We start from the raw sequence: 21,539 nt of genomic DNA, 5'->3' as shown, positions 1-21,539 counted from the left end.
TAAACAGAAGCCGCGACCGGCCAAAGAATATCTGGAAAAGATCCATCCGATATGACTCATCTTCCTTCAACACAAGCTGGGGCAATGCTAAGACAATATCACCTTACCGCTTATGTGGGAAAATCCTCGTAGAGTCCTTACACACCTCAAAGGAGTAATCAGGAGAAAAACAATTTCAAATAAAGTTTCAAGTTTGCTAAAAAAATGTGCTAAAAATCGAGAAAAAAATCGAGAAAAAAATCTTTAAAAACATTAAACTAATTATCAGATTACTTTACATTTTTTATGTACTAAGGTGTGCAGGGCGCCAAATTTTTATATGAACAGGTGAGTTTTTTTGCATTTTCTTATAAAAATGTATTTTATAAAAAAATACCATATATGTCGCTAGGAGTATTTTTAAACCTTCCCAAATGTCTTGTTTTTCTCATTTGTCAACAATATTCAGTTCATTGTTTGTTACTTTTCATACAACAATGCATTTTTGTCGCTCTAAAAAATGTCGCATTTCGTGCCTTCAAACTATGATTTGCGGACATCGTTGATTTTCTGTTATCAATTGAAGAAAAACGCTTCTCAAGCTCATCAAATGCTTATAGAAACTTATGGTGGGCATGCTCTAAGTAGAGCACAGTGCTTCAGATGGTTTGAAAAATTCCGAAGTGGTGATTTTAGCGTGGAGAACGAGGACCGTGGCCGGCCACCGAATAAGTTTGAAGACGCCGAATTGCAAGCATTGTTGGATGAAGATGATGGTCAAATGCAAGAAATGATGGCAGAGCAGTTGGGAGTGACATAAAAAACCATTTTCAAACGTTTGAAAGACATGGGCATGATTTTAAAGGTCGGAAGATGGGTGCCGCATGAACTGACTGAAAGGTAGCAAGAGAACCGAAAAACCACTTGTGAAATGCTGCTCTCCCGGTTCAAAAGGAAGTCTTTTTTTGCATCAAATCGTTACGAGTGATAAAAAATTGGTGTATTTCTCCAATCTCAAGCGTAAACGATCGTATGGCCGGCCCGCCTACAAGCCAAAAACAACGGCCAAACCATGCTGTGGGTTTTCTGGGATCAACGTGATATGATTTGGTACGATCTATTAAAACCAGGTGAAACAATTGACGGTGCATGCTACCAACGGCAATGGGCCGATTTGAACAGCGCTATTCACCGAAAACGCCCAGAATATGCCGATCGGCGTCACAAAGTATTTTTTTTTGATGACAATGCACCGCCACATCGAACAAGAGCGACTCGGGAATTGGTGGAGACGTGCGATTGAGAACCGCTGGTGCATGCGGCTTACTCACTAGACTTGGCACCTTCCGATTGTCATTTGTTTGCATCAATGGGCCACGCACTTTGCGAGCAGCGCTTCAATTCTCACGAAGAAGCCAAAAATTGGCTCGATGATTGGTTTGCGGCCAAAGACGGCCAATTTTTTTAGCGCGGCATCCACAAATTGCCTGAGAGATGGGAAAAATGTGTCGTCAGCGAAGGCTATTATTTTGAAGAGTAAATATGTAACCATTTTTTGTTAATAAATGTTTGAAATTGAAAAAAAAGTCTCATTTCATAGACATCTACCTATGGTATTTGGAATTTTTTCAATTTATTAAAGTTCTACACTAATCACTTCATTTACCCACTTATATTTAAATCAACCGACTACTTTAATACCCTGTACTATTTTAAGCAATGTGGGCTTCAAATTATTTCATAATTATATTATCATTGACATTTAAAACATTAAAACATTTTGCATTCAATCCGTAAACGTCCTCACTCTACCCATATTGGATATCCACAGAGTCAATGGGAGTCATTATTCTTTCAGCAGTTGCTAAGTTTATTAAAAAATTTCTGATTTTTTACAAAAAAAATATTTGTATGTAAATAAGTAATAACATAAAAACTACCACATCCGTTACTACATTTTAATTAACCCATTCACGTGTGAATATCCGCTTAGCGAACATTTAGTTGACCCGCGCATGTTAAGTCAAGGTGCTAACCGAGTTGGGCTGCTTGTAAGTAAGTCTAAGCCTTGCTAAACAAATTTGAAAAGTTACGCACGCGCAGTAGTTAAGAAGTTGTGCGTATACATATGCGCATATGCATACATACTTCTATACAGGGTGGCTAATGAAATTTTGCTGCATGAAAAAACTCAAACAACTTTTCGTTGTATTTTTTAAGACTTCTTTTAATTTCGTTGAATAGATAATTAAATAGTTTTTTTTTTTGTTTTTTAATGATTTTTAAAATCATAAAATTTAAACGGTATCCACCTCAACGTCACATAAGCGGCTTAACATTACATTTCTTATCATTGCCTGCAGGTTTGATGCGGGAATCGATAAAATGTTTGAAATAATTTAAAATTCAAGGACTTCGCTTGTAAACTTTCTCTTTGCTAAGTATAACACCACAGTTTGAGTCAGATCTGGGGCCTGTTGCTCCTTGAAATGGTTTTATAGATAATTTTTCGCTGTAAATTCGCCATTGCAGGGTTGATTATTTGTAAAATGTCCTCTTGAAAGCTCACATAAAAGAAAAAATTCTTTAAAATTAAAAAAAAAACGGTTGTTTTTGTTTTTCCAACAGTCTTACTAAACCCTGCCTAGTTAGTCTGCCGAAAATTGTCTTGGAATTTATCTAACGATAGGTCCAAAAAATGTGCGGCTACAGCGAGATTCGACAATAATGGAAAAGGTATTAGAGGAGTTGTTTTTGAATGATTGTGAGATGGTGAGAGTTCTAAAATATCGCGTGAGGATTCTGCTCATATATGTTGGGCAGTTTGAGGTATTTTCTGGATAAGTAAGCAACTATACTGTTTCAATATCGACTCAGGTTTATCGAGGCAAATTTGAGATATCCATTCAGGATAGTCCCCGTTAACGGCATTCATGGGCAAGAATGCTGGAAGTTAATAACTGGCTTTTGAGGAATGTCGTTTATACCCCGTTGATAGTACTTTTGGTTCCAGTCGTTGACCTGCATCTCACCGAGCCTCCACTTTAAGCTTATAGAGGCGACTGCTGATGTGTTTAGGAGGCGGCTCTGCCTGGAGAAAGTGTTTATAGGGATAGTCTGCAGTGGATCGCCGGACCGTATACTCTAAAACTTTTTCATTTGGCGTTTATTACAATAATTTGTTTTCAATATTTCACTGGAATAGGTTAGGTTAGGTTATGGTGGCAGTCGACCTATACTACCAACTCACTTAGACGTTACAGATCCTTTGTGATGCAACGTTGCGACACGGAAACCTCATTTATTTTTCTTCGGGAAACCAATTTGTAGCTCTTATGAGGAGCAGGGTTTCCGTTAGCTTAGCTGCTATGTATATTTTTTCTCTCCACGACCTATTTGCCTCTTGGATAATGGCAAACGCTCTTGATAAACGCTGCAGTAGTCTGATAGTCGAACTAGTCCTAATTCCTTCGAAAAGTCCCCATAGCGAACCTTATCGTCTAGCTTGGAACCATGTGTTTTTAAAAAATTTAATTCCTCGCTTCTCCATGGCCTTGATGTCTGCCACTCTCTTCTTGACGATATGTTCGTCCTGAAGAGTCTGTCGAAGGTTAGTCTATGAATAGAGTAGTCCATTTCTTGTATGTTAATATTCAGAGAAAGCAAAATACAGGTGTGGCCAAGCCGATGGTCTTTCCATAGCGCCATACTTTTGAGTCTAAGCCCCTACAAGATTTAGTGCAGTCAAGTTGAATAGAACTTCCAGCGTTTTGTTCCGGATAGTCCTTAAAGTACCAAAGATGCATGAAGAAGGTGTTATTTGGACCTTACTCATGATTTTAGCGTAACTCGCCTTTTACGCAAATGCTCAGCATGCAGGTATCCCATGTATTAAGGTCGGCTTCTGAATATTATGTTTCCACGTGAGTTTCCTATCTAGTATGAGTCCTAAATACTTGCGTTCTCCCTCAAAGGAATCTCCACACCCTTAAAAACTAGCGCGTAGATTATAGGGAGCCTGGAATAACTAGTCAGTAGTTATTCAGTAGTAGTAGTTCACTTAATGTATGTAAATTTCAAAAAAATATGCCAAGAGTGTGGCACAAAAACAATCAAACGAATTCTACGTGTGATGGCTAAACTTGAGCAGACTGAGATCAGAAACCACCTATACGGCCTTAAAAAAGTTGGTCACCTGAGAACATCCACGCTATGGGAGTAAGAGACGAGTAGAAAACCATCAACATGGGCCCAAAAAGGCGCAACTCAGTTGATAGTTTTCCAAGAGCTTGGACAGGTTTTTTCACATATTATGCAGATGGTTCAACAGCTGGTGCCAGCCGATCGCCAAACTAATGTGACACTAAGTATATTTTGAATAACACCCTTTTACGTCGTTTAATTTCGTCTTTAGAGAAATTCCTGATGTTTTTGATGATGAGCGATGAGATAGACTTCTACCTTTCTAGAGATGGGAATAAATAAAATAATCTGTTTTGGATAAGCGAAACACCATGTCATCTCACGAAAACCCCTGTCCTGCCACTCCATCCGCCAACGAAAGATTATTTTGGACGAGTTCTTGGTATCGAAAGTGGATGACTAAGAATCGTGGAGATATGTGCTTCTAGCAAGAAGCTGCCACTGACTGCATAGCGCGTGACTCTATGGAGATTTTGGCGAACACTTTAGCCAGTTGTTGCTTACTAGATTTGTGGCATTTTTCGTTGGCAGCGAGAGCGCCCGATATAACGGCTCGAGCATACTTTCTATGGCGTTACTTAAAGGCGTGGGCGTAAACAAAGTCGCAAACCAACCATGCTATAAAGAACTCCAACTTATTCCGAAAATCTTACTGAAGGTAATGCAAAATGCCTTAAGAGATCATATACAGTTAGAATTTTCAAAATATCTATTTTTTTTAATTTTGTCTTCTTAATATACATATATTATATTTAATAATACACACAGAAACTTTAATATCGTTTCGGCGAATATTTTCGAAGTTACACGCAAGACGTCTCAGAGTGCTTGTAAAGTGCTTTTCAAACTGTAAACGCGTTTTTCTCAAAATGGTGATCAACATTACACGAAAACGGCTAAGCCGATTAGTATCAAATTTTAACACGAGCTTCTTAAATATATTTTCTAGTAATTAAACGAAGATTTTTCTCACCGATAAGCGCCATATTGCCCAAAAAACCTATTTTGCTTATTCCTTTCAACACTACTAGATTTAACATAACTTTAACGAAATCCGTTTGGTTTTTTAATTTCAGACGATCCAGTTCAGAGATATAGTGGTCACCGCAAAACGTCTTTTTTGAGAGGAGCTCCTGGAGATCAGATGTAGCTCCTTTCTAAATAAATATTTTTACTAATACAAAGTCTTAAAACACAGTTAAAAAATATGTGTAAAATTTTTAGATCAATAAATTTAAAAGTTTTCTCAGAAAAAATTCTGGAAAATTCGCTTTTTTCGGCCTACTAATTTGCAAAAACCCGCTTGGCGACAGCCTAGGAGATGAGGAAGAAAATCCTATTTTTTAAGTGTTTTTTAGAACTACCCAGGGCAGTAGAGCAAAAACACAGGAAACCATATCTCTCCACAGGATCGCTAAAAGAACCAACTGGTCTCCGTTCAATAGGGTTTTCAGCAAGAGGATGAACAGACGTACATTTTCCATCTCACCTATCGATCAACTAGACATGCAGGCGGTTCTAACAGACAGCCTTTAAAGTGGCTTCTCCTGCATCTTTCAGCAAGAAAGATTCTTTTCACTGGTGGAACAAAACACTGACCGCTGGTTCAGTGCTACTTGGGAAGTGCCAGAGTGGTACTTCGACCATTTCACCCAACTACCTCCTAAAGCAAAATCAATGGTAATAGTAATGGTTGTACGGGTTAAGCTAAGGCCTTTATGCACTGCGACCAGATTAATCTATTGTGCGCCGCAAATTACTTAATTATAATTATTAAGTATACCGAGGAATCGAAGCAGCTCCTAAGGAGGGAGGAATTGTAGGTCTTCCTCCTATAGTAGGTACGAGCCCAGGATTCTGTGTCTCCTATGGCCTAATGCCTCACAGTTGGTGATTAAGTGTTCCATAGACTCTTCTTCATCACAGCAGAACCTGTATGATCTTGTACCAGATAACCCTATTGTGTTAAAGTGTTTATAACAGGCAAAGTGAACTGTAAGTGCTCCACAGAGTAATCTATCTAGGGTTAGAGCATATTTTGCTGTGTTGACATTGAAGTTCAAAAACTTTTTGGAGTTATTAAGGCCGCTTGTGCCGTTCCAGTGTTCCCTGATTTTAGTTTGGATCCATTTTTTGGTTTCCTATTTTATATTATTTTTGTTAAAGCCGAAAAATGGGGTTGGTCCAATAAATAGCCCTTCTGCCCCTTCTTTAGCATAAAAGTCTGCCTTCTCGTTTCCAGTGAGACCTGATTATGAGTGGCCAGTTTGTTAAGTGCATTGTTGCACTCTATTTAGACTTTTGGCTTGAATGTGAAGCTATTCAAAGCTTTGAGAACCGATTGGCTGTCTGAAAGTATTTTAATTTTTACTTTCTCGAACACTCTTCTGGATATGATTTCCACTGATTCCCTTATGGTGAAGAGCTCCGCATGGAAAATTGTGGGAACAATAGAATCTCAAAGTCCATAAACAAAACTTTAGAGATTAGAGTAAACAATTTAATAACTGAGAACCAAAGAAGCAGAAAAACGTGAAATCAGTGGCTGTACTGCTACTAACTGTGCAATGGACTTTGGAACTACTTTAAAAGAAAATTTGTTCATACTTTTTGCGCCACCTTGTGTTTTGTAAACCTTTCATCGAGCAATAATTTATAATATTTAACCCCGCAGACCCGCATTTAACTGTGTTTATAAACAAAAGTAAGCGTCAAGCAAAGTGGGTTTGAAAGAAATATTAAAAAAATTTGTATATGAGAAGCAAAGTGATTTCGCAAGATTAAACAACTCATACACGAGTACGTCTAATGAAAAGTAATGGCAAGTAATTACTAATCAAATTCGCATATTCACGCACAAGGCGGCAATTGGGCGGTTATTTAGAACTATTTTTTTTTTTTTTTTTTGTGGCGACGCCAGTTGCTAACTCACATTTCATACGCAGGTTATATACATTTTTGCATACATAAATACGAGTACATTTGAAAAAGCAAACGCCGACTTACTCATATTTACTTGCCATTGTTCCTATAATTTTAACCGCTTAGCAATCATGGCTAACACAATTTTGAACGCCTGCTATTTCATTTACGTATCTATGTGTGTGTGTGTGTGTGTGTGTGTGTATGGCGGTACAATATTGTGTATTTCTTCTTAGCTTTTCATTTGCTTAATTTTTGCTTTCAGTTGCTTTTTGAATTTTGCGTTGCGTTAAAGTTTGCGCACCGGCCAAGCTTTTGTTTGGCCAACAACCGCTGCCAAGGCCAAGGCCAATGTTTATTCGCACACATACACACACACACTCATGCACATGCACACATTTAAATACATTTAAACACTCAAATCCAGTGGCTGCTATACGCACTTTTAGTGCGTTTGTTCGCACTTGCGACTAGCTAACTTGCTTAGCTGGCGGGCTGGTGTGGTGGGCTGACTGGCCAGCTGCTGGCCCGATTGGGCCAAGCGGCTTGGTTGGATGACGATTTACCGCTCGTGCAATTAAATTCAGTTACTTGGCTGTTCGCATTAGCTATTTGAATACTCAGCTAATTCCACTTTCGACTTTGGCACGGCTGAAATTCGAACAAAAGTGGAAGTGATGAACACATTTTTTAGAGCTTTTGATTTTTTTTTTCCTCAAATTGGAGAACAAGGAAAGCAATTTAGTTTTCAGAGTATTACGCCGATCCATGAAACAATGATTAAAAATGATGTCAGATGTCTAAATTACATTCTTTGCCGGCCATCTTGAACTACTTAATAAATCCGTGCAAAACTATTTTTTACTACTTCCACTTGGAAAAAGTACTTTTTATTTCTCTAAAGAAAAAGTACTCGAAAGCACAGAAATGCAAACTTTTGCTAACAAAGTTAATAGGAAAAAATCGTTTATCTCTCAATGTATAGCCCATAAAGTCTGCGTACACCTTACAAATATTTTAAATTTGATTAAAATCGGAATCTATTCGGAATTCACAGAGAGATCGTTGGTTCGAATCTCGGTGAAAGCAAAATTAATAAAAACATTTTTCTAATAGCGGTCGCCCCTCGGCAGGCAATGGCAAACCTCCGAGTGTATTTCTGCCATGAAAAAGCTCCTCATAAAAATATCTGCCGTTCGGAGTCGGCTTGAAACTGTAGGCCCCTCCATTTGTGGAACAACATCAAGACGCACACCACAAATAGGAGGAGGAGCTCGGCCAAACACCTAACAGAAGTGTACGCGCCAATTATTTATTTTTTTTATAAATTTCTAGATAAACAGATATTTTAGAAGTGTAACGAATTAAAAAGGCCATAAATTTAGTTTGGAAAATCACTTGTATTCAATTCTAAGTAAAAAGTGTGTGAAAATAATACAAAATTAAGAATCAATTTACTTTTGCTCGATATGACCACCTTTTCTCTTGAATATGCGCTTCAGATGGTCCAGAAACGAATCGCAAGTTGCCCGAATGTGACTTGAAGGTATTTTGGCCCAGTCGCAGACAACGACCTTTTTTAGCGCCTCGAGACTGGTGAATCTTTTAGTTCGGACCCTGGTCTCCAAAATGGCCCAAAGAAAATAATCCATCGAATTCGCGTCGGGTGAATTTGAGAGCCATTGTGTTGACGTTATGAAATTCGAAACGTTGTTCTTAGCCTTTCTTGGTTCACTCGAGCTTTGTGAGTTGATGCCGAGTCCTGTTGAGACGTTCACGGTCTGCCACCGAAATGATTATTTGCCCACGGCTTCAAAGCAACCTCCGGAAGACTTTCCTGATAATATTTCTCATATACCTTGACGCCAGACTCGATGAAAACGATTGGAGAGCGGCCATCTGCGGTTACAGCAGCCCAAGCCATTACCTGTTTGCGGGTGCTGCCTGCTGCTGGCCAATCGATGACTCAGATTCTGGTATGAACGGTCGGTCAAATAAACCCTATTGTTTTGGGAGTTTACGAATTGCCCAATGTGAAAAAATTTCTCGTCAAAAAACACAATATTCGGAAATTGGTCTCAAGTCTGACTTGTTTCTGCTTTGGTGTGAGGTGGTGCGCCTTTTGGATCTTGTAAGGCTTGACTTTGGGATCATTTTTCAGCATGAGGTGGACGCTAAGGTCAGATATTGTCAGTTCTTTCGCCATTTGATTGGCACTTCGTCGGAGATTTCGCTAAAGTCGCTTCTTCACCTTTTGAACCATTTCACGTGACGTTGCAGTCTTTTGATGGCCAACTCTATGACGTTTCGTGATGCTACTAGTATCATTATAACGAGTAACGGTGCGATAAACAAAAAAATCTATTTACTTTAAGGTGCTCGAACTCACGAACAATAAGTGGTTGTGATTCAGTCAAATATACCTATGTAGTGCAATCACACTATTACGTTGGACAGCCACGATGTTTTAGGACTTCACTCAATCACTCTTGTCTGTTTTCTCAGTTGTAATCTCTCAATTGGATTGAGATCGGGTGCCTGGGGGATATTTTGAGCTGTTTTGAAGCGCTGAACAAGAGCCAAAGCTTAATGATCTCGGCTGTGTGTTAATGTTCTTGATACGTCAAGTTTTTCGGCACTTTGTTTCAAATTCGTTTTTAAAGTGTTAAGAACCTCCATTTATTCATTGTTAATTTAATCAATTCTAACTGACCCCCACCACTTGCCATCATGCATTCCTACATCATAATGCCACCACCGCCGTGTTTGATTGTATCAACAAAATTTTTTAGCTCAAGAGCAGTGCCTGATTTGCGCCAAACAATTTGACGACTTCTTATCACAAATTCTTAAAAATCTTATACAAAGTTTGAAACTTAATTGAAATGGAATTTGTTATAGAATGAAGTATATTTTTATAAAAAAATACGGAAGTTAACAAATCCTACTAATTCAAGATGGCACAGAAAAGGAACAAATTTTAGTTTTAAATAACTTCTTTTACTTATCTAAAAATATTAGAATTTTGAGTAATGGAAAAGCTGTACAGTGCGGAAAAGTCAAATATGATTGGTTGTGATTCTCACTTGATGTTTGACGCTATTTGCAAAAATAAATCTTCCGATAGAGTGAATGTAAGTTGAGTAAATGTGAAAGTTTGTATTTTTGTGGGTTTGAGAGTCTTGATGCTTGCGAATCAATCACGCAGAAACGACCATACGGATAGGCATGAAAGTTTATGCAGAGATAGTTTATGAGCTGGGTTGAAACAAATGGCCTTAAGAGAGTTGCCACCTGTTAAAAATTTGAATGAAATTAATAAGTTGAATCAAATATTACAATATAAGTTTGAAATGAATAAAACCTTTGAAAGAGATTGGTTAGTTGAAGTGGTTATTCACCAAGAATCCAATTAGAGCTTCCGCACCATTATGTTGCCGCAACCTCGCTACCAACAAGTTATACGGTTATTCCTTCACGATTATATCCAGTCTGTGCGATTGAAAAACCTTATAAGGTTGTTTACGTCTATGCCGGCCAGCGCTTCGAAGTCTCCAAAAAGCGATTTTGAAAGAGCTTAGCTTCGAATATATTTCAAATTGGCCACCCGTTTGCAAATTTAAGTCCAAAGATAAAAAAATAAAATAAATGATATATAACAAAGAAAAAGCTTTAAAACCCCTAACATTAGAATATATTCTTTGAAAATGGTTGCCACCTGTTTGGAAAATTTAATTAAAGTACAAATAATAAAATAAACGAAATACACTTCAAAGAAAAGAGCTTACAAGTACCCACTTTGGAATATATTTTTGAAAAGAGTTGCCACATATTTGAAAAATTAAATTGAAACATAAATAATAAAATAATTGAAGTATAGCACAAGGGGAAGAGCTTAAAAACACTTAATTAGAATATATTTTTGAATAGAGTTGCCACATATTTGAAACATTTAATTCAATTATATATTATATAATAAAATAAATAAAGTATAACACAAGGGGAAGAGCTTAAAAGCACCTAATTTAGAAAATATTTTTTAATAGACTTGCCACATATTTGAAAAATTTAATTCAAACATAAATAATAAAATAAATGAAGTATAACACAAGGGGAAGAGCTTAAAAACACTTAATTAGAATATATTTTTGAATAGAGATGCCACATATTTGAAAATTTTAATTCAATTATATATAACAAATAATAAATGAAGTATAACTCAAGGGGAAGTGCTTAAAAACACCTAATTTAGAATATATTTTTGAATAGAGTTGCCACATATTTGAAAAATTTAATTCAAACATAAATAATAAAATAAATGAAGTATAACACAAGGGGAAGAGCTTAAAAACACTTAATTAGAATATATTTTTGAATAGAGTTGACACATATTTGAAAAATTTAATTCAAACATAAATAATAAAATAAGTGAAGTATAACACAAGGGGAAGAGCTTAAAAACACTTAATTAGAATATATTTTTGAATAGAGATGCCACATATTTGAAAATTTTAATTCAATTATATATAACAAATAATAAATGAAGTATAACTCAAGGGGAAGTGCTTAAAAACACCTAATTTAGAATATATTTTTGAATAGAGTTGCCACATATTTGAAAAATTTTACTCAATTATAAATAACAAATAATAAATAAAGTATAACACAAGAGGAAGTGCTTAAAAACACCTAATTTAAAACATATTTTTGAATAGTGTTGCCCCCTGTTTTAAATATTAAATTCACTAGGTTAAATAATTTGTAATAAATCTTTTAAATAATACGGTATGCATGTGAAATGAACGAAATTTAGGAAAACTTATTTTTGAAAATATTTTTGGAGTTGATTGCCAATGGTTGAAAGGTTTAATTCAGTACAATAAAATTAATTTTAATTTAATACGCATGCGAAGATGCGCGTGCCATATAGTAAATAAATAAATAGTCAAAACTTGTCAATGTGTGGGGCTTTTGCAATTTTGTTTTATCCATATAATGCAATAGCCCTGGAAACACAACACATATTATTCATATTTCGGTAAATTGTTTTTTTGTTTTTAGAGGTACCGTTTTAGGTTTTGACTTGGCATACGTTTTAGATTTTGCGCCAAAAAAATCGCATAGCACTCACGTTCAACTTTAGGGCAGTTATTTTGAAGAATATGCCGCTCTGTGGGCGTGCAAATTTATCATTTCACTGCAAGTTGGGCAGTCAAAATATTCGATTTGTTGCGATTCTTCATTTTTGAACGAACTACCCAACATTTAAAAAAATTACACCATCAACTTACATACTTACGTACATTGACTTATTTAACTTACTAACTGCATTCATTACAAACGCGTTAACGTTTCATCTTTCTCGGTATTCAATTTTTCATTGGGATAAATAGGTATGCCGTCATCAGTTGAATCAGACGTCACTTGTTAGACCATTCGTTTGCAATTGGATGGCATATAAAAACAAACAACAACAAACAAAAAATGCATTAAATTCCCAACACAGCTCGTAAAACATCTTAGCTAACTTAGAGCAGCTTAGTTACCCACACATCAACATACATACATACACTCATACATGCATATACTGACGATAAAAGCTTTAGTCAGCCACATTCGTTTGATCGGCACCGCCTTCGATCTGTTGCAGTTGCACGCGCGCATTTCTCAAATTGCCAAACGTCAAATGTGGCGTGCGGGAGCGAAAAACTAATTGGCCACTGACGCGAACGACATGAGCAAATTAGCAACTGCACACACACACACACACAAATACATTTACCGCGGCTGTGAATGCAAGAAACTCAACTGCGGCTCGACAGAGCAAAGAATAGAAGTCCTTCAGCTTCTTCGGCGAGCTGCTCATCAGTCCACTAGTTCATCAGCTCAAATTATCATCGCCTATTGTCGTTTCCGATTGATGGATCGCTTCGCTGCTTAAGCGCCGCAAAGTGCAATAGTTGTTGTTGTCGCTTTTTTGTGCTTTTTGCTTTTGTGTTTTAAGTTTTTTGGTCGTTGGCAATGGACGCAGTCGCGATGCTTAATCGCCCGCCTGAAATGCCAATGTCAATGTGACGATTACGCAAAGTCACACTGATGCATTAGAAGTTTGCCGCAGCGACAATGCTGTCGTGTGCAACTCAGTCGCTCCGTTAGGCTGTCCCTGAAATGAAGCTCTTAGTACAAGAGCAAAATGCAACAGAAATAATGCAGCTGTCATTAATTAATGCGCCTAAGTAGCGCTTGTTAAGGTCATTTTGTGTCTGCAACAAGTGCATTGAAGCATACGAGTATGTACTAGGGTGGTCCAAAAAAAAAAAATTTTTTATTTAATGCTACCCGCTAAACTTATTCTTTGACTAAAAAATTAATTTTTTGTTTTTTTTTATTTAATATTTAACGTTTGAAAATGAAAATTATCAGTGAATTCGTATAGAAAAAATACACTTTTCGGAAAATTTGAGAAAAAGATTTTTACAGATCGATGTATGTAATTTCTTCCTTTAAGTTTATTTTAAAAATATTCAAAAAATTATACTCTGTCTTAAAAAAAACACCTTTCAACAATTTTTTATAGGAACCCTGAAATTCCCCCAAAATTAATAAAAGTGTCCTTATAAAATATAGTAAAAATAATTTTTTTAAACAGCTAATAACGTATGATTTCGCGGGCCATCCTAATATTCGTACCTTGCATAGAAGACTTGAAGTAGTGAAAAAGTGTCTAGTTTGTAACTAGTCCAATTCAAACCAGTTTGTTAGCGGTTATATTGTTACCAGTATATTAGGCGCCTAAATGTTGTTGTAAAATTATATTTAATATTATGCAATTTTACCGCACTTAATATCATTCTGAACTTACTTCCCGTTGATCTTTAAGCTCAATTCATTGCCGCTCAGAGCGCTTTTAGCTTCAAGCAGGTTGGCCTCAGGAGGTAATCTCCTGTAGGACATGGTAGCACTTTGACGCAAATTTCCCCTTCCTTCGCTGTATACTTCGTTCAGATATCTTCAACCGCATACTGGGTTTTGAGGGTTCTGCTTGGGCTATCTTTCCAAACAGGTTGAATCGGAACGAGGGGAATATCTGCACCGAAACTGGTACCTCTGTTTTCACCAAGATGGAATCGGATGTGGGAGTTTGGGTTTTCTCTAAATCAGCCAATTTATCAATTTCCTTTAAACTGTCGAAAACTAAATGTGTTTTTCGAGCAGAGGTCTTCGCGATCCTGCAAAGTGTTTAGGAATCGCTGCTGGGAGGAAGACATAAATACTTTACCGGTTGTCAAGCTGCGATGAAGACCCTGTCATCACCATGTTGTGGCTCTCTTCTGGTCAACTCCTATATGGAGGAGATTAAACGCCTCGGCCAGGGCATAAGGGAAATGAAGTTGCCATGAAGGGGTTGACAGAACCGGTTTCTGTTGTCTAGGACATCGGCATCCCCGTTGTTAAAGGGAAACTGCACAAACAGCACGCTTAAAGTGCTGAGGATCCCCGCCATTCGGTTTCCAAACTCATAACGATGTTCACCGATCACTGGGTGATCGGAATTCATGCGGAGAAGCTTTAACTTCCGTGCAACTCCCATTTCAGAGGTTCTAAGGATCCAGCAGAGGAAGTGACTGTTGAACACTTTCCTTACAAATGTCCGGGTTTGGCGCTAAATGCTTGAGGTTCCTTGGTGTGTCTTTAAGGTATAGTCTGGGATAGTTCTCTAGCCCAGATCCCTTTTCTCTACTCCACTACATCAACAGCACTAGATGGATTTCGCTGGTAGGGGTCTACATTATAGTATCAAAACGGCACTCTAGTGCGACTTGTAGTGTAACTGTGGTACTCTTGCCATCTAACATACTTACCTATCCACTCATAAGGTACAATGAACGACTTTTTCCATTTCTCAAGAAATTACTCTCAAAATAGTGAGTTGCTAAAAATAGTTCATATAGTTTATGCAACCTCAAAACGTCCGGTTGGCAACTGAAGAAAGAAAACTAGTGAAAAACAGTGTAACTTTGAATAGTAAATTAACAGTGGTTACCTTATGCTGAGACCAGTCGAATGGTAGTCACACACAAGCCCACTCGACTACGACGTCGCGTTGTCATTGAGAACAGAGTTGTTCAATAGCAGTCCACATCATAATTTCAGAATGTTTTTCACATACTTACATACCCGCATTGCGCATGTATATATAGTCATTCATGTGCATATCTTCAATCGTTTGTCCCAAATATGAAATTAAAGCGCAAACCGAAGAAGTGTCTCACATTACTCATACGCAGCGATGTACCATTTCACATCATTGATTACATATAGGCGCATGTGCGTATTTGTTAACCAGTCGCGATAAACTACAATTATTTGCGGTCTTTTGACTCTCTTATAAACCGATTTACAATTTGCGCCTACTGACTGAAAGAAGCAAACCAGTTCATTACGTGCATACAGGCATACATACATACCTACATTCCTATTCAGAGACATTGTACTCGTATGCCTTCGCACGCTGCTGTGCTGCCATGTGGGCGTTATTGTCGACCCATATATTTGCGGCAATCGCAAATGTGTGAGTTCCTGCAACAACTGCTATGCGTAACTACGAGCCAGAGCAAGCAATTTGCCACAAAGATAATCGATTCTCTGATCGTTGATTGATTCTCGTGTTACACTTGCCACCTGAATTCTAAGAATCTATTTGTTTCTCTTCAATCTGCGCAAACTTGTGCAGAAGTAGCAATTATATAATTAATTGATGATTGTAAGCATTTGAGCTAGTTTTGGTTTCAAATTGTTGTCAGATTATAGCAGAAAATGTATAGGCATACATACTTACACGCAGATGTAAGGCGTGTTTGTTTCGAGTGGGTTGCACAAATATAGGTCAGTGATTCTATTGGCATCCAAATCGATTTGAAGTGATCAATTTCTTCAGCAATGTGTTAACAATAAATTGGACGGAATGTGAGAGTGTGGATGGAAATATTCAGAACTATTTCGCGAATTTGTTCGCTTTTCAGTTTCTGAAATCTGTAACGGCACTTTTTTCACTTTAACGGAATTACAAAGAAAGAATTGAAGTGTAATTTTAACTTTTACTAAAATTAAATTAAAATGCAAAACAGAAAAACAAAACGTAGCTTCTATAAATGAATGGAGCCCGCCATATGTGTATATGTTTGCGTGTATCACACCGGAAGAAGGTCCAGGGATCTAAGCCTAAATGTGATATTCAGTCCATGTGTAAGTACAGTAGGTTCTGTTTTTATGCGGCTTTTTTTTATGCGGTTTTGAAATAGTGCGGTTTTTTTTAAAATTACAAAATGCATGTCGACCTATCGGGAATTGTACATATAAACAAGATTCTAAACCAGCTAAGCAAAAACTCATCACAGATTACATCAGAAATGCTAACCCTACAAGTATGGAACCGCCTGCATAACTATCTAGATCAGACGTGTACATTTCCTCAAGTGACGAAAGTGATTTTACGCCAAATCCTAAACGAATGCGCAACATATGGGTATTGTCTGATTCTATTTCTGACTTAAATTTATTTTTCGATTCTGACGTTTCTTAAATAAAGATATAATTTTCAAAAATACAATATTTTGTTTATGCGATTTTATTTAATTATTTCAGATTCATGCGGTCTATGGAACGTATCTATAGTTATAATATGGGACTAGTGCCCTTTTTTATGCGATTTTATTACATTATTTCAGATTTTTGCGGTTTTATCACTTTTGAAACGTATCTATAGTTTTACTATAGAACTAGTAGCTTTTTTTATGCTGTTTTTTTTTTTATGCTGTTTCTTGCGGAACGTATCTACCGCATAAAAACAGAACCTACTGTATGTATATAAACTGGCAAATATCTACCATTAAGGCAAAGTAAATACGAAATGTATATAGGGAACTATTCTGCCGGTCGGTGTCAAGACAAGTTTAACCCTTGACGAGAAATTTTCATTTAAACTGAATGTTCAGGGCAGAGCAGAGAAGGCTTCTACAGCGCTCTATTCATGTAAGAAATCTTTGACCTCAAATGGGGATTAGTCCCCAAAATAATTCACTGACTATATACAGCTACTGTCAAACAAATTATGGCCAATGAAGTTCTGGTCTGATGACCAACCCTTGATAAGAAACGTCAATCAAGACGATAAAAAGTATCCAAAGGGCGGCTAGCCTCAGTAATACTGGGGTGCTCACTTTTTGCAAACTAGCCGCTAAAGCAACGTTAAGATTGAGATAGACATCGATGCACAAAACAAATAACCAGGGACACTCGAGCATATTTGAGATGTTTCCTAGTATTCCTAATACCACTGACTTTTGTGACTCGGTGCAGTCATACCTAGGCAAGCCTTATACAATCCATTTTCAATCCAAATGGCTCAAAACTCAATAATCAAGTGTGAGGTGGTGTATACTCCGAATCTAAAGGCACCAGTATACCTTCTGCTCAAATATGAACGAGACTGATTTAATAAAACACAAACGGTTAATTATTGTTCAATTTTTATTTTATCTCCTTCAAAGTAATCACCATTGGAGCCGATACCCATATGCCAACGTTTTTTCCAATCATCATAGCATTTCTGGAAGGCCGTTTTCGGTATGGATTTCAGTTCCTTCTTCGAATTCTCTTTTATGACTTCAATAGTCTCAAAATGTTTTCCACTTGAGCTTGGGAAAAAGGAAAAATCCACATGGAGCCATATCAGGCGAATACGGTGCTTGCGGAACGATATTAACATTATTTTTGTTCAAATAATCGCGAACAAGACGTGATGTGTGAGCTGGTGCATTATCGTGATGCAAGAACCATGACTTGTTGTCCCACAATTCCTTCCTTTTAAGACGAATGCTCTCGCGCAAACGCTTTAAAACGTCTAAATAATATTCAGCGTTAACCGATCGGCCTTGCGGAAGGAACTCCGAGTGCACCACCCCTTCGTAATCGATAAAAACAGACAGCATAATTTTAATTTTTGAGCGACTTTGGCGTGGTTTTTTGGGCCCTCTGTACGGCCCTCTTTGAACGATTTGTACCACTGGAAAACACGTGCACGCGATAGAGCAGAGTCCCCATAGGTAGTCTGCAACATTTTTGAGGCATCTGAAGCCGAAATTTTGTTGGAATAACAAAATTTCAAACAAATTCTTTGTTCAACTTGAATTTCCATCGTTAAATTCGAAAAACACACTCGAGCTTGACTTGTTTACAGTAGCACAGAAAACAAACTATGTGACATATCACGCTGAAATTTGCCATGTAAGCTTATAACAGTCCTACCATCCAACAAAAAATTTATTTTTGCCATACGTCATCCGCGGACCGTTTTATTGATAAAGTCTCCTTCATATCTTCGCTTACCTGATCAATGCAGCCTATTCCAAGCCGAAACCTTGGTAATCGCAGAAAGTCTTCTAGTGCTAAATAAGAGAAATCTTTATTTACTCCGATAGCCAGGGTGCTCTGAAATCGCTCCAATCAAGTCTAACACAGTCAAAAAGTATTACGAATTATTAAGAATACTTGGACGGTATTTTTCTATCAATTTATACTGAGTGCCAAGACATAGTAACATTAAAGGTACCTTTAAGGCAGATAAGTTCTAAAAAAAAAGGTCTAAAAAAATTTTTTTCACACAATAAACTCATCTAAAATTGTTCTAAGAAGCAGGGAAGCCATAGAGAGATTAGCCTCGGGCAGACGGTTGCATATCTATTGGGTACCCAGGCATAAGGGCATTACAGGAAAAGAAATTCTAGATGAGATTGCCAAAAACGCTGTTTACATACAATTCGAACTAGAAAACGACATACTGAAACCTTTAATTCCGGTATACAGTGACATCGCTGCGGACAAGAAAACATGGATAGACGTAAGGTGGAATAATCTAGCCATTTGTAAAACCACAAAAATCGTCTATACACAGAATGCAGCTAAATACGCCAGATTCGTACTAGCCCTTTCTAGAAAAGAAAGCAGAACTATCGTAGGTCAGTTTACAGGCCACAATTTGTTAGCGGCACACGCATAACAGATGGGAATTGCAAACAATGATAGCTGCAGAAGAGAGGAAAACTCTTGAACACCTTTTATGTGCTTGCCCTGCATTAGCTAGAACCCGAATGAAATGCTTAAGAGCTCTAAAATATGAGAGGTTAAAATGTCTCTTGGGATTTGAGCTTCAAAGCTTACTTAGATTCGGAAAAGACACAGGGTTATTACAAGAAGATTACTACTAGGAAACGTAAAAGTCTAGCTCCATCTGGTAACACTAAGGATCAATAGGTCTTTGTGATGGCTTTCAGCCAGCCAGGTCAACCTAACCTAACCTAAGCTGTACAGAGCAGCCTATGAAGCGATTTGCACAAAGTTATATCCAGGAAGTAATCGAAGAGTTTACACTTCCTAATACTTAAAGCAGCATCTTAAAAACATTCCCAAATCAGGCGAATGGCTCCTCTTTATAAATAACATAACCAAATAAATATCCAATTTTTTCGCAAATTTTGGTACTCGCTGCATATTTTTCTCGTGCTTTCCACCTAGAAAAGCTTAATTTTCACTCTTTCATTACTCAAATCTTTATACAACATTATTCGCAAGCTCTCAGAAATCTAACGAAGCTGCTGCAGCTAATACCCCACTTGTTCTGATCAAAGCCCCCGAGGATACTATAAGAAAATCCTCTCATTACGCTACCAATCAGGCCGTAATGTCCCATGCATGTTAAAAAAAAATACCCACCAATAAAATGATTGCCTCAAATGAGTCTTAGAACAACAACAGCAACAGCAAACAAAAAATTAAGGCGATTGGTGAGCATGGAAAGCGGAAGTGTGTAGAAGCTTAAATGTATTCATGTCTTTTTCTCCATTGCGACAACAACAGCAATGAGCATAAAATGCATGTGAATAAAATTCATATGGCACCGTCACCACCGCTGGGCATCATGCATATGGCCAACAATAAAAACTGCAACAACAACAACAACAACAGCTGTTTGTATTCATATTAAGCTATTAGACTAGGAACATAAATATTTTGTAAGCGTAAGCTGCCTGAAAAAGCGGTAAGATTTGCGTTTCGAAAATTTTCCCAAGCATTAAGTACAGCTATTTGATGAAGTTGACGAGATGAGCGATAGCTAAGCTACATGTGCATATAAATGTGTGTATATGTTTGTACAGAAGCGGAGCGACAAACTTGTTTCTTGAACTTGCGTCGTTTGTTGTCTTCAATATTACACTTGCAGTTTGGTGGCTATTATTTTATGATTGTAATTTTTGTTGCAAAATGAGTTGTTGTTCCTAACACTGTGAGCAAGTTATTTTTCCTCCATAGCATTGCTTGTATATGGGTATCTTTTTCTTTGTGTTTTTTTATTTTCTTCTAAACGACAAGTATTGTACTTTTGACTTACCGCTCACCGGTCACGCCGCCAACTTCAACTTTATTCAGTTGCCGCTGTCATTTCTTACATATTTATACACACACATACACACATACATGCCTACATATGAGCTTACTTACATCGCACAATCGCACGACAATTACGGTTGCTTTTGTTGTTGCCGTAAGTCGCTACTGTTTGCGCAGGTTTGACCGGCACAAAGCGCACATGGCATTATGGGAATTTTTCGTGTCCATTACAAAGCGGCGCTCAGCGGCTGTCCGTCGGCCCAGTTGCTTCTTCCGCAAGCTTTTTTTTTATTGCATTACTTTCCGTTCTTCTTTTATTCTACATGACATTTCTGCAAAAATATTAGTGTAGGTATGTGTGTATGTGTGCATGTGTGTGAGTTTTTATTTTATTGCATATAAACTTTTTCTTTCCAGTTATCTAATATCAAAAAGGAATCACTACAAAACAAAAAACTACAAAAATTATTATACAAAAAAGTGAGCTTTTCTTTATTGCTACCTGTATTGCCTTCTTTGGATTTGATAGCTTAGCAAAAAGATAATTAGATAATACATTTTACCACAAGTGTCAGGCAAACTAAGCAGCTAGAAGAAATTTAGCCCTTTGTGGAAACGCGGCACAACGCTTTAAAAAAATTACACAAAAGCACAAAATAATATTTGTTTTTCAAAAATAAAAAAGATTTTATGCAAAAATTGTGCTTTCCCTGGAGTTTTTTTTTTTCATGGAGTGGTTTGATGTAATAATGTTAAATCCAACGTACCAACAACTACTGCTCTTCGAGAGCCAATAGGCGTGAGCTCTTGACAATTGGTGCTGAATGACGTACCACAGACCCTTCAGCGATGGCAAAGTGCTTCAAATTATTTTTAGTCATTAATATGAGATCTACTAAAGGTGATTCCCCTCATTTATAGAATAAGATTATAACGCACACCACAAATTTGAGGAGGGCAGTTGTTTTTTTATATATAGTGAAAATGCG

Source organism: Anastrepha ludens, chromosome 3 (assembly GCF_028408465.1).
Source record: "Anastrepha ludens isolate Willacy chromosome 3, idAnaLude1.1, whole genome shotgun sequence".
NCBI classification, from domain to species: Eukaryota; Metazoa; Arthropoda; class Insecta; order Diptera; family Tephritidae; genus Anastrepha; species Anastrepha ludens.
Note: the sequence above shows the minus strand (reverse complement) of the source record.